We start from the raw sequence: 12,378 nt of genomic DNA, 5'->3' as shown, positions 1-12,378 counted from the left end.
ATACATATATACATATATACATATATACATATATACATATATACATATATACATATATACATATATACATATATACATATATACATATATACATATATACATATATACATTATATATATATATATATATATGTACTGCCTTATTAGGCGTATTATTCGCCCTTCCGGTAGGGATCTATGGAGGAGTATTGTCGAGACGCAAGCCCTCGTCTCTTGCCATAGCAAGCAGAATCATTCAGATTCAGAATAATAATTAATATTGTATATATTGGAAGAAAAAAAAAGAAAAATAATACGCACAAAGAAAAGAAACTATGAACAACAAAAATATGAAGCTATGGAGAGAGACCGGCCCAAACCAGGCTTCAGAGAATTTTATAAAGCAATTTCCTCTGAGAAAAGAGGACATAGAACCAATTCCATCCATACACTGAGAGACAATCAAGGCCGTATGATAATCGACGGTAAAGAAGTAACTGAAAAATGGAAAGAGTATTTTAGGGACCTTCTAAACATCATACAGGAAGAACAGCACAAAGAAGAGATCTATATCACAGCGGACATGACCGTCAAAAATCCCTCCTTTGAAGAAACCCAAAAGGCCCTAAATAAGCTGAAAAATCACAAAGCGCCGGGTATGGACGAGATACCAGCAGAACTTCTGAAATATGGGGGAGACGCACTACATCGCAAAATCCACCAGATAATAACGCACATATGGTTAGAAGAAAGGATACCAGCACGATGGAAGGAAAACATAATAGTGCCCATCCACAAAAAAAGGGGACAAAACAAAATGCGCGAACTATAGAGGAATTTAATTCCTAAACACGGCATATAAAACCCTCTTAAACATCATTCTTAGTAGACTAATCCCTTATGCTGAAAATGTCCTAGGCGAATATCAAGCCGGTTTTAGGGCAAACAGATCAACAATAGATCAACTATTCGCGCTGAGACAACTTCTAGAAAAGGGATGGGAGTATAACAGACCCATACACAATCTTTTCATAGATTTTTGACAGGCATATGATAGCGTAGAAAGAAGCCAAGTATGGAATGCCATGGCGGACTTCTCAATACCAAAGAAACTCATTCGGATGACCAAAGTCTGTATGGAGGGTGAAATATCTAAAGTATGTGTAAATAATAAACTGTCTGACAACTTTGAAATCAACAGTGGACTTAAACAGGGTGATGCGTTATCTCCACTACTTTTTAACCTTGTATTAGAGAAAGCCATGAGGTCGGCCGAAATAAAAACAGAATTGCTATCGATTCAAGGTCCCAAGCTATTCCTCGCATATGCAGATGACATAGATCTCGTTGGAGACTCCATCCTATCCACGAAAGACATCTTCAACAAGGTGGAAGGAGCAACAAGTGAGGTAGGGCTGAAGATTAATGAAGAAAAGACGAAATATATGTGTATAAATAGAACGACACGAAGAGGCAGAATAGGACTAAAATGTGACGGTCAACACCTTCAATATCAAAAGAGTACAACGTTTTAAGTATCTGGGGGCCGTAATCATAGCTGACAACGATGATACTGAAGAAATAAAAGACAGAATCCAATCTGCAAACATACAAGAAGTTCAAAGATAAAAATCTATAAATCCATCGTCAGACCTGTAATAACATACGGATGCGAAACGTGGACCATGAACAAAGCAAACGAAGAAAAGCTCAGACTTTGAACGAAAAATTTTCGGACCTGACCATGACATCACCACAAACCAGTATAAGATCAGAACCAATATCGAATTAAAAGCACTCTACAATGACGCCGATATTGTCCAAGAAATTAAATCACAGCGACTAAGATGGGCAGGCCACGTGCACAGACTGCATAAAGAGAGACTTGTAAAACTGGTATGCGAGGAGATTCCCACAGGCAAAAGACCACTCGGACATCCCAGAATGCGATGGAGAGATAACATCCAAGTAGATCTCCGGAAAATGAACATTCCATTTGACTCTAGGTTGATGGAAGACCGAACAAATTGGAAAAAAGTTGTACAGTCAGCCAAGACCCACCCAGGGTTGTAGCGCTACGTGATGATGATGATATTGGATTCCATCTCATCATTCTTTGCTGTTTTAAAGGTTCGAAGAGTTTTCTGCAAAATAAAAAATTAAAATAAGCCTAGAGAGTCAAAACACTACGTTGCGTCGTGTGTATTCTTGTGTCCATAAATCCCTGGTAAACGAAAATATAACTTAGAGAAAATTCTAAGAAGTCATCGCTACTTATTTATATTTTATTCTGTCATTTTTTTCTGTTAAAACCGTCTTTGCTGAAGTTCTTCTAGAAGCTAATGAATTTTCACGTCGTGTTTACCAAAGTCTTCACCCAAATTGATTAACTCTTGGGCAAATTTTATCAAATCCTTACCTAAAAACAGTTACATAGGTTGAAAATAGGTTTTAAAAATAAAAATAAAAATTCCCTTTTGTTAAATATTATATTTAATTGTTCTTTAATAATCACTTCCATCTTGAAACTGGCAGCGATTTAATTACAAATTTTTCCAAGGAAGTTTGATTGTTTTTCAAGCGATTGGAGAGAACATTTATGGCTTAAAAAACTTGCTGTCCCGCTTTTGGAAACATATCGCAGTATATTTGTACAGTGAATACACCGAGCTAAATCTTAAATAACTCGTTCAAACTCTGTTAATTCGACAATCAGCCCAACATCGCTTTTTACATTTGCATTTTATGGTCAAGAAATTTTTATATTTCGTCAGAAAAATATTTTCCAAGTTTTTTCAATTTTTCCTTTCAATTGCATTATGACAGCGTGATAATAAAACACAACATGCAACCTGTCGAAGGTTTAAACCCCAAATATGCTAATACTGCGATTGCGCTCCAATAATGAGATTACCGAGATTACGAGATTAGTTCCGTAACGTTTACTGCCGCAACTGATGCAATGAGCAAGGGAGTGTTCAATCACGAATTGTCGTAATTTACGGCACGTTTACGCCTAAGAAAGTTACTGACGCTCACGACGGGTTATTTCACATAACGCGCCCCACACTGTCCCAAACGTTTCGTATTTTTAAACATGGAATTTGTGGTTTTCTGACTTTTGAGTAGTTGAACACACTTCAGTAGTCTCACCTATTATCCCATAAAGAAGAAAGCTGATATTGATTTGCGATACGACATAATTTCCAATGGATTGAAATTTATGTCCACACAAGAAAGTTTCTAAAATTATATATATATATATATATATATATACATATATATATATATATATATATATATATATATATATATATATATATATATATATATAAAACCACAAGTTTATTAGGGCTGCAGTAAGAAGGTTGGCCGAGATGTTAGAGAAACACTCTTTTGACTTTTTGTAGAGCTTTCGGAATGGTTTTATTCCTTTTTCAAGACACTGTAATGTTAAAAAAAGTGTAAATATTTACAAAATATCACAATTTGTCAGTGCAACTTACTAGTCGTTGAGATTATTTAAAATAAACTTTGACACTCAACATTAAAAACACAAATTTAAAATATAATATTGGACAATACATTTTAAAATTTTTTTTTTCCAAAAATTTTTTAGAATGTATTGTCCAATATTATATTTTAAATTTGTGTTTTTAATGTTGAGTGTCAAAGTTTATTTTAAATAATCTCAACCACTAGTAAGTTGCACTGACGAATTGTGATATTTTGTACATATTTACACTTTTTTATGTACATTACAGTGTCTTGAAAAAGGAATAAAACCATTCCGAAAGCTCGACAAAAAGTCAAAAGAGTGTTTCTCTAACATCTCGGCCAACCTTTTGACTGCAGCCCTAATAAACTTGTGGTTTTGTTTATATCGACAGTAGTGTCACTAATATCCTGTATTTCTTATATATATATATATATATATATATATATATATATATATATATATATATATATATATATATATATGTTTAAGCATTAGTAAGATCGCCAAAAATTTCCAAAAATGTCTAGAAGGTATTTATTAACATAAAACATCATTTTGTTCTAGAATATAAAGAAATAGCAAAAAAAGACTCAAGTTAAATTAAATGTTCCATACGTTGTAATTTTCGCTCCAACGGTTTAGTTACCCCGATTAAGAGTTCCCAACAGTTATTAATAATCCATTCTTCCGGAAGTTGCAATTCCTGAATTGTTTCTGGAATGTTTGCATGCCTCCTAATGCCTTTTAAATCTCGGTTACGTGTTGGCAAAGTCATCGTTGCTATATAAAGCTCATTCAATAATCCCTTACCACATTCTCCATAATATGTGGACGGGGATTGTCGTGCGTATAGGTGAATAGGGACCAACGAAGGGTACGTATAGTATAATATTGCTTATTAAAAAATCGTTCCTCTAACTCAGAGCTGGTATTCATTTTTTTTTTCAAATTAATCAATCTGTCCAAGCTTTTATATAGAACTCGCTATAATAAAAACAACCAGATGTTAGACATAGAAAACCTGACCAGAACAACAAAAATATAAAGAAATAATAGAAAAAATATTACTAAAAATAAAAAATCTAATCATTAATGATCTAAATATACTAATTTTTCACCGATATGATAATGAAAGTAGAAAAAAAACAGCGCTTACATTCTACATATTATCTCGAGAAATTAAAAATCTAATGAATAAAATAAAATCTCTCCTAGAACAAAACAAAACAAAAACTATAGAATATAAAGAAGTAAACAAAACCATGAGAGGAAACCAAAGGTTTCCTATGTCATTAAATATATCTCCAAGTACAGAGAAACCTATCAAAAACTTATTAAAACAACTAAAAAAGTACTATCAGACTCGTCTGGGAAGCTCTAAAAATGTTGCAAGAGAAACTTGGTCCATAATAAGCGAACTTTGAAATAAAACTAACGCAGCTCAAAGATTTTTTTCCAAACTCTGAAAAACTAAATACTTCGTTAATGTGAGTAAAAATATAAGATCAACTATTTTGCCACAACAAGATCCTATTTCCTATCTCTAAAATTCAAAAAAGGTCTCGAATTGATTCTGTATAAGAACAGCTGATAAATCTGAACTGATCCAAACAATCAGTAGTATCAAAAGCAAATCTTCCTGTAGTACTGATTTTGAAAAAGGTATATTTTTAGAGTACCTAGAGATAGCCAAGATTATTCCTCTTCATAAGGATGGTGAAAAATCTAATGTCTGCAACTATAGACCTATTGTTGCTTACTACTGTACTCATTCTTATATCAAAAATAAAATATTATGCATTAAAACACATGAAAACTGGACAGGCACCTGTTCTCAAGTTCATATAAAATCATTTAGAAATGATAATATATATATATATATATATACACTCATGGACAAAAATATCGAATATTTTGGAATTTTCTAATTTTTGTTTTTTCAAAATAAATTCTGGTCAATCAAGTCGTTTATTGTAAAATAGATTTTATTTTAACAATGTTTAATGAACAATTTTAAGTTTTTATTTGGAGAAAATTGCGAAAAAAATAAATGTTTAATATTAGGTAAATAAGGTTATTTTACTCTAAACTTAAATGATAATTTGCTTGCAAGTAAATTTTGGACATATCGTTGGGAAATTGCATTCCATTCATTCTATGCAGCAAGCCAAAGCTGCTCTATCGTGTTTGGAACGGGATTTCTTTGTCGTATGCTGCGTTTTAAGTAATCTAACATGTGCTCTATTGGATTTAAGTCCGGGCTAAACAATGGCCAATCCAATCTTTGAATTTGGACCTCATCAAGATAATTACTCACTATGGCAGCGGCATGTGGTCGAGCATTATCGTGAATGAACGTGAATCTTTCATATCCAATGTAACCAACATATGACAAAACATGATCTTGCAGGATGTTTTAAACGTAAGAATCACCAGTCATCCGTCCAATCACTTCCACAAGTGCGATACGTACCTCCCAACTAATACCTTCCCAAAGAATTATGCCATCAACTCCAAAACTAACGGTCTGGGCGAGACTGCAGCTGGTGAATCGTTCTCCAACTCTTCTGTAGACGCAGTTTTCACCATCTGTCTTCCATAATAGGATTCTGGTCTCATCGTTTTTCCAGTTGTCGATATTCCACTAAATATGTGTTCTTGCAAATTCCAAACGACGAGCTTTATGATTTGCAGAAGACGTGGAAGTTTGGCGGGGCGTATGGACTTTAAGTTTGCTTCTTTTGATCTTCGTCTAACTGTTTGTGAACTAATATTAACTTGTCTAACATTTATTAGCTCATTTCTGATGTGTATTAATGTCAATGAACGATTTCGTGTAGAATTAAGAACCAAAAAACGGTCATCAATTGCGGTTGTGCAGCAATTAAAACTTGCAAAATTATACAAGATTGGCTAACATCTACGCGTGTACATCTGCTTAAATCCAACAATAAAAAATATAAGGACTTTCGACTAATAAGTCTCATATGTTAAAGTTATTTCTGAAAATAATTCATAAGAGAATTTATAAAAAATGTGAAGAGGATATGAAACATATCCACATTTGAAAACTTTAAAAAATTTACAATTCATATTCACATTTATACCAGTAAAACCTCTCAAGCCGTCAGTAATATGGTTTTTTCTTTATTTTATTGTAGGTAAGGAGTGGTTTTTAAGTGTTGCAATTTTTTATTGAGTGATAAGTTGTTTACTGAATAATAAAAAAATATTATACATTGTAAGTTCACCAAAAGTTCATTTTAAACTGTTTTAAACTTTTTTCCAAATTTTTCAAATGTGAAGGGGTAGATTTTAAGCATTTTATTGGCAGAGAAGTAATTTAATTTTGTATTTCAGTAACATATGAACATGAATTGAATCGTTAAAATACTTGTTAAAGTACTTTTCGGTTTTTGTTCATACACGGACAGTGTTTACCCAAAAATAGCAAAAAGCCATCGAGGCAATATAACTTTTGAAGTGGTTGGTCAGATGAGCTGGTGTACTAATTTTCACGAAAATCCATGTAATCTGAAAATATTGGGAGTTTTTACCTAATTTTTACCCATATTTTTGCTTAGTTTTTTTAGTAAGTAAGGCTTATTCTCTTTGTATAAAAAATTTAGTTTTTTTAACAGTCTACTAGAACTTTTTAGTGACTGAAAAACTCTATTACCATCAAAAAGATTTGACAATGTTGTATTTTATAAGATCTATATTTCGTTATTTACTAACTTAAAGAAGACTTTAGCATTACTATTTCAATGCAAATAGTGAAGGTGGTTCCTAATTAGACAGCGAACGAGTAAACATCGTTTTATCGTTTGTTTAGATAGATTTGTTTTTCTTAATTTTACTAATTACTCTGAAATACACAGAAATAAGCAAAATCTGATATTTACGCCAAATTTAGTGTTATAGTTTTTTAAAAAAACTGTAGAGTCTGAATCGTAAACTATCCAGTGGCGCACCATTATCCCAAGTAACTGTTATATTTCATTTCAATCATCCTATTATATATTATATTTCAAGTCCTATTAGAACGTCTGGTACAAAAAATAAAATTTACGTGTAGTGGTTTTGGTATCATGGACCGCTCACAAAAATGACCTTAAATGACTTTTTTGAGTATATGAAAGCTATAGGTGACATTTCTACCCCCAAAAATATCACCTTTGAATCTCGAATTTCCAGACATCAACTGCGACGTATACGCATGTCTGGTTGACTACGAAAAAGCATTTGATCGAGTACAGCACGCCAAGATGATGCAAATACTAAAAGAAACAGGAATTAACAACCAAGATTTGAAAATAATTAGAAATCTTTACTGGAATTAGACAGCAAATCTCAGAGTTGAAGGTGAACACACTGACCATGTGAAAATCATGCGTGGAGTGAGGTAAGGCTGTATTTTGTCTCCTCTAATCTTCAATCTGTACTCTGAAAAAATATTTATCTAAGGTTTGCACAAAACTGAAAAAGGTATTCTACTAAATGGTTACCGGCTAAACATCATCAGATATGCAGATGACACCATAGTATTTGCGGACAACTTAGATGGCCTACAAGTTCTTATGAACGAAATCACGTATTACAGTCAACAATATAAACGTAAACAAGACAAAGCTTATGATAATTAGCAAAAAAAGGAAAACAGAAGGTCAACTCTACGTCAACCAATCCCCTGTAGAAAGAGTGATGAACTACAACTACCTCGGCACCATAATAAATCAAGAATGGGCCAACAACCAGGAGATTAGAGCACGCATCAGAAAAGCTAGATCCACCTTCAATCGCATGGGGCCTTCTTCAAGAGTCACAATCTCTCTCTTGATACAAAAGTAAGAATGCTGCAATGCTACGTCTTCTCTGTCCCGGTTTTATGGTGTTCAATCGTGGACCTTGAACGAAGATATGTCCAGAAAACTGGAAGTATTTTAGATGTGGCTATATTGGAGAATGCTTAAGATTCCGTGGACTGACCAAGTCTCAAATGAGGAGGTCTTCAGAAGAATGAATAAGAACCGAGAGGTACTGACCACTATCAAATCTCGAAAGTTACAGTTCTTCGAACATTATGTGAAATGAATCCAGATATACTCTCCTTTAAACCATCCTGCAAGGAAAATTATTTCGAAAACGAGGTCCAGGAATAAGAATAACATCTTGGTTAAAGAACCTCAGAATCTGGTTCAATACAACATCTGTGCAGCTTTTCCGTGCTGCTGCAGATAAGATAAAGATTGCCATGATGGTCGCCAACAATCGTAACGGATAGGCACATCAAGTAGAAGAAGATATCGAATTTCAAATAATCGTATTTGTATTTATTTAACGTTGCAGTAGTCGACAAACTTCTCAGCGCCCACCAAAGTATCACCATCAACTCAACAGTTGTTCCTATCCGAAGACTTATTACCCCTGCTAAACGTATTCTCATATTAAATATATCTCCCACAATACCGTACCTACCTCATAATCGAAAAAGCACTTAAAGATATCGGATTACAAATACCCTTTTCTGTTTCAATCGTGAAATTTGGTTCACTTATTAAGTGGCGATTATGCACACATAATGAGTTTTCTTACGTTATTCCTGATAATGAAAACTTTTCAAACTTTTCCAACTTGTAAAAATGCTCCAATCACTATAACTAAAATCGAACTTTTCCCACCCCCTATCCACATATATCTACACGCCAATTTATCCCCATTTGAAAGCACTCTTAATCAACCTAATTTACGAAATGTATCCTTCTCCGAAATTTCAATTATTTAAAAAAAACTAATATTACGCAGTCATTATCCCCTCAATATAAAGACAAAAAAGAGCCATATCCACCTACAGCAATGGAAGCACCCCTTTTTAACTTTTTCCGGTCACTACACCGCATCCAACTAATAACCAAAATCCTCTCCCCTTGTTTGTAAAAAGTGATACTCCCTATAAACTCCAAAAGAAATAATCCAAACCAATAATAACAGAAGAACATAAACTGACACTCATATCACCAAAGTTTACAGAAATAATTGATCGAAACTGACTCTTACCGAAACTCAGTTTATAACTTTCCTAGAAATTATATATGGCATCACAGATCCACTTAAAGAAGCTCTTAACTTCACCGCTAATATCCGAGGGTTAAAAAACGACTTATCCCTTCTACATTCAGAAACAAAAGAGAGGTCTCTTAAAATCCGCATTATTAGACTGCAAAAAAAAATTGAACAACTTAATCCGGATGACTATGACAATATGAGTGCATCGTCCGATTGCCAAACTGATGATGAAATCAACGCTCCTATTTCTCAAGGTTGTCGTCAATCCTCACAGTTGCTGGCATCTCTCTCTAACTAAAAATCGCTTTCGAAATAATACAATGGAATTGCGATGGACAGAATCCAGCAATTAGTTGGCGAAAAACAACCCCAAATCATATATTTACAAGAAACCAAGAAACCTAAACTTCCTAACCTAAAAAATTTGAAGAGTATTATTATATTTGAACTGACTGCAACATTTGAACTGGATTCTATCGTCATAACTACATGGTGCCCAAATAAGCTTACTATTGGTAGTGTATGTATTCCACTCAACAACTCACTAAAGGAAACAGAACTTCTAGACCTTATTAATCATCTTTGTTTACCATCCATTCCACATAAACAAAAAAAAGTTTCTTTCTCACAAAATTTGACAAAAATCTTACAAAATTAAAAAAAACTAGAGCCAAGTCACGGTTCATTATAAAGCAAAGTAATAAAACTTCTTGGAAAAACTATGTATCTTCTATTAATGAAAATACGAACCTTAGTAAACTCTGAAAAAAATACAAAGAAGAATACGAACACCAAAATCTCTAGTCGTATCTCAAATAATATTGCTATCATTGATCATAAAGAAATTGGCGAAAGCCTGGCAAAACACTTCGACACAAAATTTAAAAGCAAAATAAATTCTTCTTTACTCGAGCCATTAGTCAACACCCCTCCCCCTGAATTTGCCATTCTCTTACGTAGAACTTACTTCGGTCAATAAAACTTTTAATAACACTTCTTCGGGCCCCGACGATATTTTCTATATCTTTATAAAAAGATATATCCAGTTTAGGTCACCTTAAATTTCTTGAAATTCCGCTCGTCAGCAAGTGCGTAAAGGCCAATATCACTCACTTGTATCATGTGCAAAATCTTATATATTTATTTGACAAATATATCATAATTTCCCAATAACAGTCAGGATTTCGACAAAATCCTGAAACTGGAGACAATCTAATAATTCTCCAAAGTCATATTTCCGATGCTTTCAAGTCAGGAAGTCGTCGCTACTGTATTTGCTGTATTAGCAGGCACTCTATACTGAATAAACTAACCCTATATAATATTAAGAAAATATAGTCAATTTTATACAAAATTTCTTATCATCTTGATCGTTTAGAGTGTCTCTCAATGGTATTTTTTCATCAGTCCACACTGAAACCGAGAGGGTACCACAAGGGTCAGTATTAAGCCCAACTCTTTTTAATTTAGCAATAAGCGATTTACTCTCTGGTATACTTTTCCCATTAGGCATGTCCTGTATCCAGACAACCTGATAATTTACTGCTACGGACGATCTGTCTCTACAACTTCTAAGCTCATTTAATCCGCAGCAAATACTCTCGTTAATAAAACAAGCACCGTATGCTTATCGTTATCATATACAAAATTTAAAATAATAAAATTTAGTAAATGACCTCCTTCCTCATATCCTAGTATTATCATTGACAAAGCTTATGTTCCCGTTATCAGAAAATGTAAAGTACTCGTTTTAACGTTACCTGGAAGCAACATATATTAGAAATAAAAGTTCTGAAAGTAGACGAAAATTCCCTTCTTAAGATATACAGATCTCTTATTCGTTCCAAACTGGACTATGGTTTTTACATACAACTGCATCTCTGCTTGTAAATCTCTGCAGTTGTATACATATCTGCTTCTGAACGGCATCTTTGGATTAGTCGGGAGTAATTACTACTCTCATATGCAGTATATATTTCTTTTAATCTCTCTAATTCACTATATCCTCTTTTTGTATCATCCTTAAATATACTACAAGACCTCTCTAAATTACCATCATTAAAACTCATCCCACTAATTATGGCACAGTTACTTGATGACATTTCTCTATCACAAACGATTTCACCTTGTCTATCCCCGAATCCTGCTTGGCCTATATTCATTCCGCAATGTAATATATCATTTACACGATACGATAAATTAACAACTTCCAGGGAACTCTTTATAAAAACGTTTAAATAAATTATCTTTACAAAGAAATACGACCTAGCACTATACACTGATGCTTCAAAAAACGACACAGGAATAAGCTGTTCTGTTACAACATCGTATACTCTTATCACGTCATCCCTTATACATGGCGAATTATTCAGTATACTTTAAGCTATCAAATACATTTCATCAACAAATAAATAAGTTGGTATATGCACAGACTCTCTAGCCTCAATCCGATATATCCAAAATGATCACTGATCATCCTATCGTTCAAAAAATCCATGACCATTATCAACTTATCTTTTCCTAAAATATAACAGTTACTCCAATCTAGTTACCATCCCATATTGATATAACAGGCAATGAACTTGCAGACCAACACGCAAAACTTGCCTCAACATCATCTGATCCCACTGTTAACATCCAAATAGTAAGATCTTAAAATCTCACATTAAAATAAGAACAAAAACCCAATGGGAACAACACTGGGACAGCAACTGCTCAGCTTTACATCAAATTCAACATTTAATAGAAGTTATATATTATATAGACGTTAATAGAAGGTTGTCCAGACGAGGTCTTATCGTGGTAAGGAGACTTCGGTTCCGCCATAAAAAAATT

General features: G+C 33.5%; 1 protein-coding gene across 1 annotated transcript in view; it reads left to right on the top strand.

The window, feature by feature from the left end:
• Nlg4 (Neuroligin 4) overlaps nt 1-12,378 on the top strand; it is a 272,258-nt gene that overhangs the window by 170,367 nt on the left and 89,513 nt on the right. The gene's annotated exons all lie outside the window — the stretch shown is intronic.

Source organism: Diabrotica undecimpunctata, chromosome 7 (assembly GCF_040954645.1).
Source record: "Diabrotica undecimpunctata isolate CICGRU chromosome 7, icDiaUnde3, whole genome shotgun sequence".
Taxonomy (NCBI): domain Eukaryota; kingdom Metazoa; phylum Arthropoda; class Insecta; order Coleoptera; family Chrysomelidae; genus Diabrotica; species Diabrotica undecimpunctata.
The sequence above is the reverse complement of the archived record's forward strand: the minus strand, read 5'-3'. Positions and strand labels throughout refer to the sequence as shown.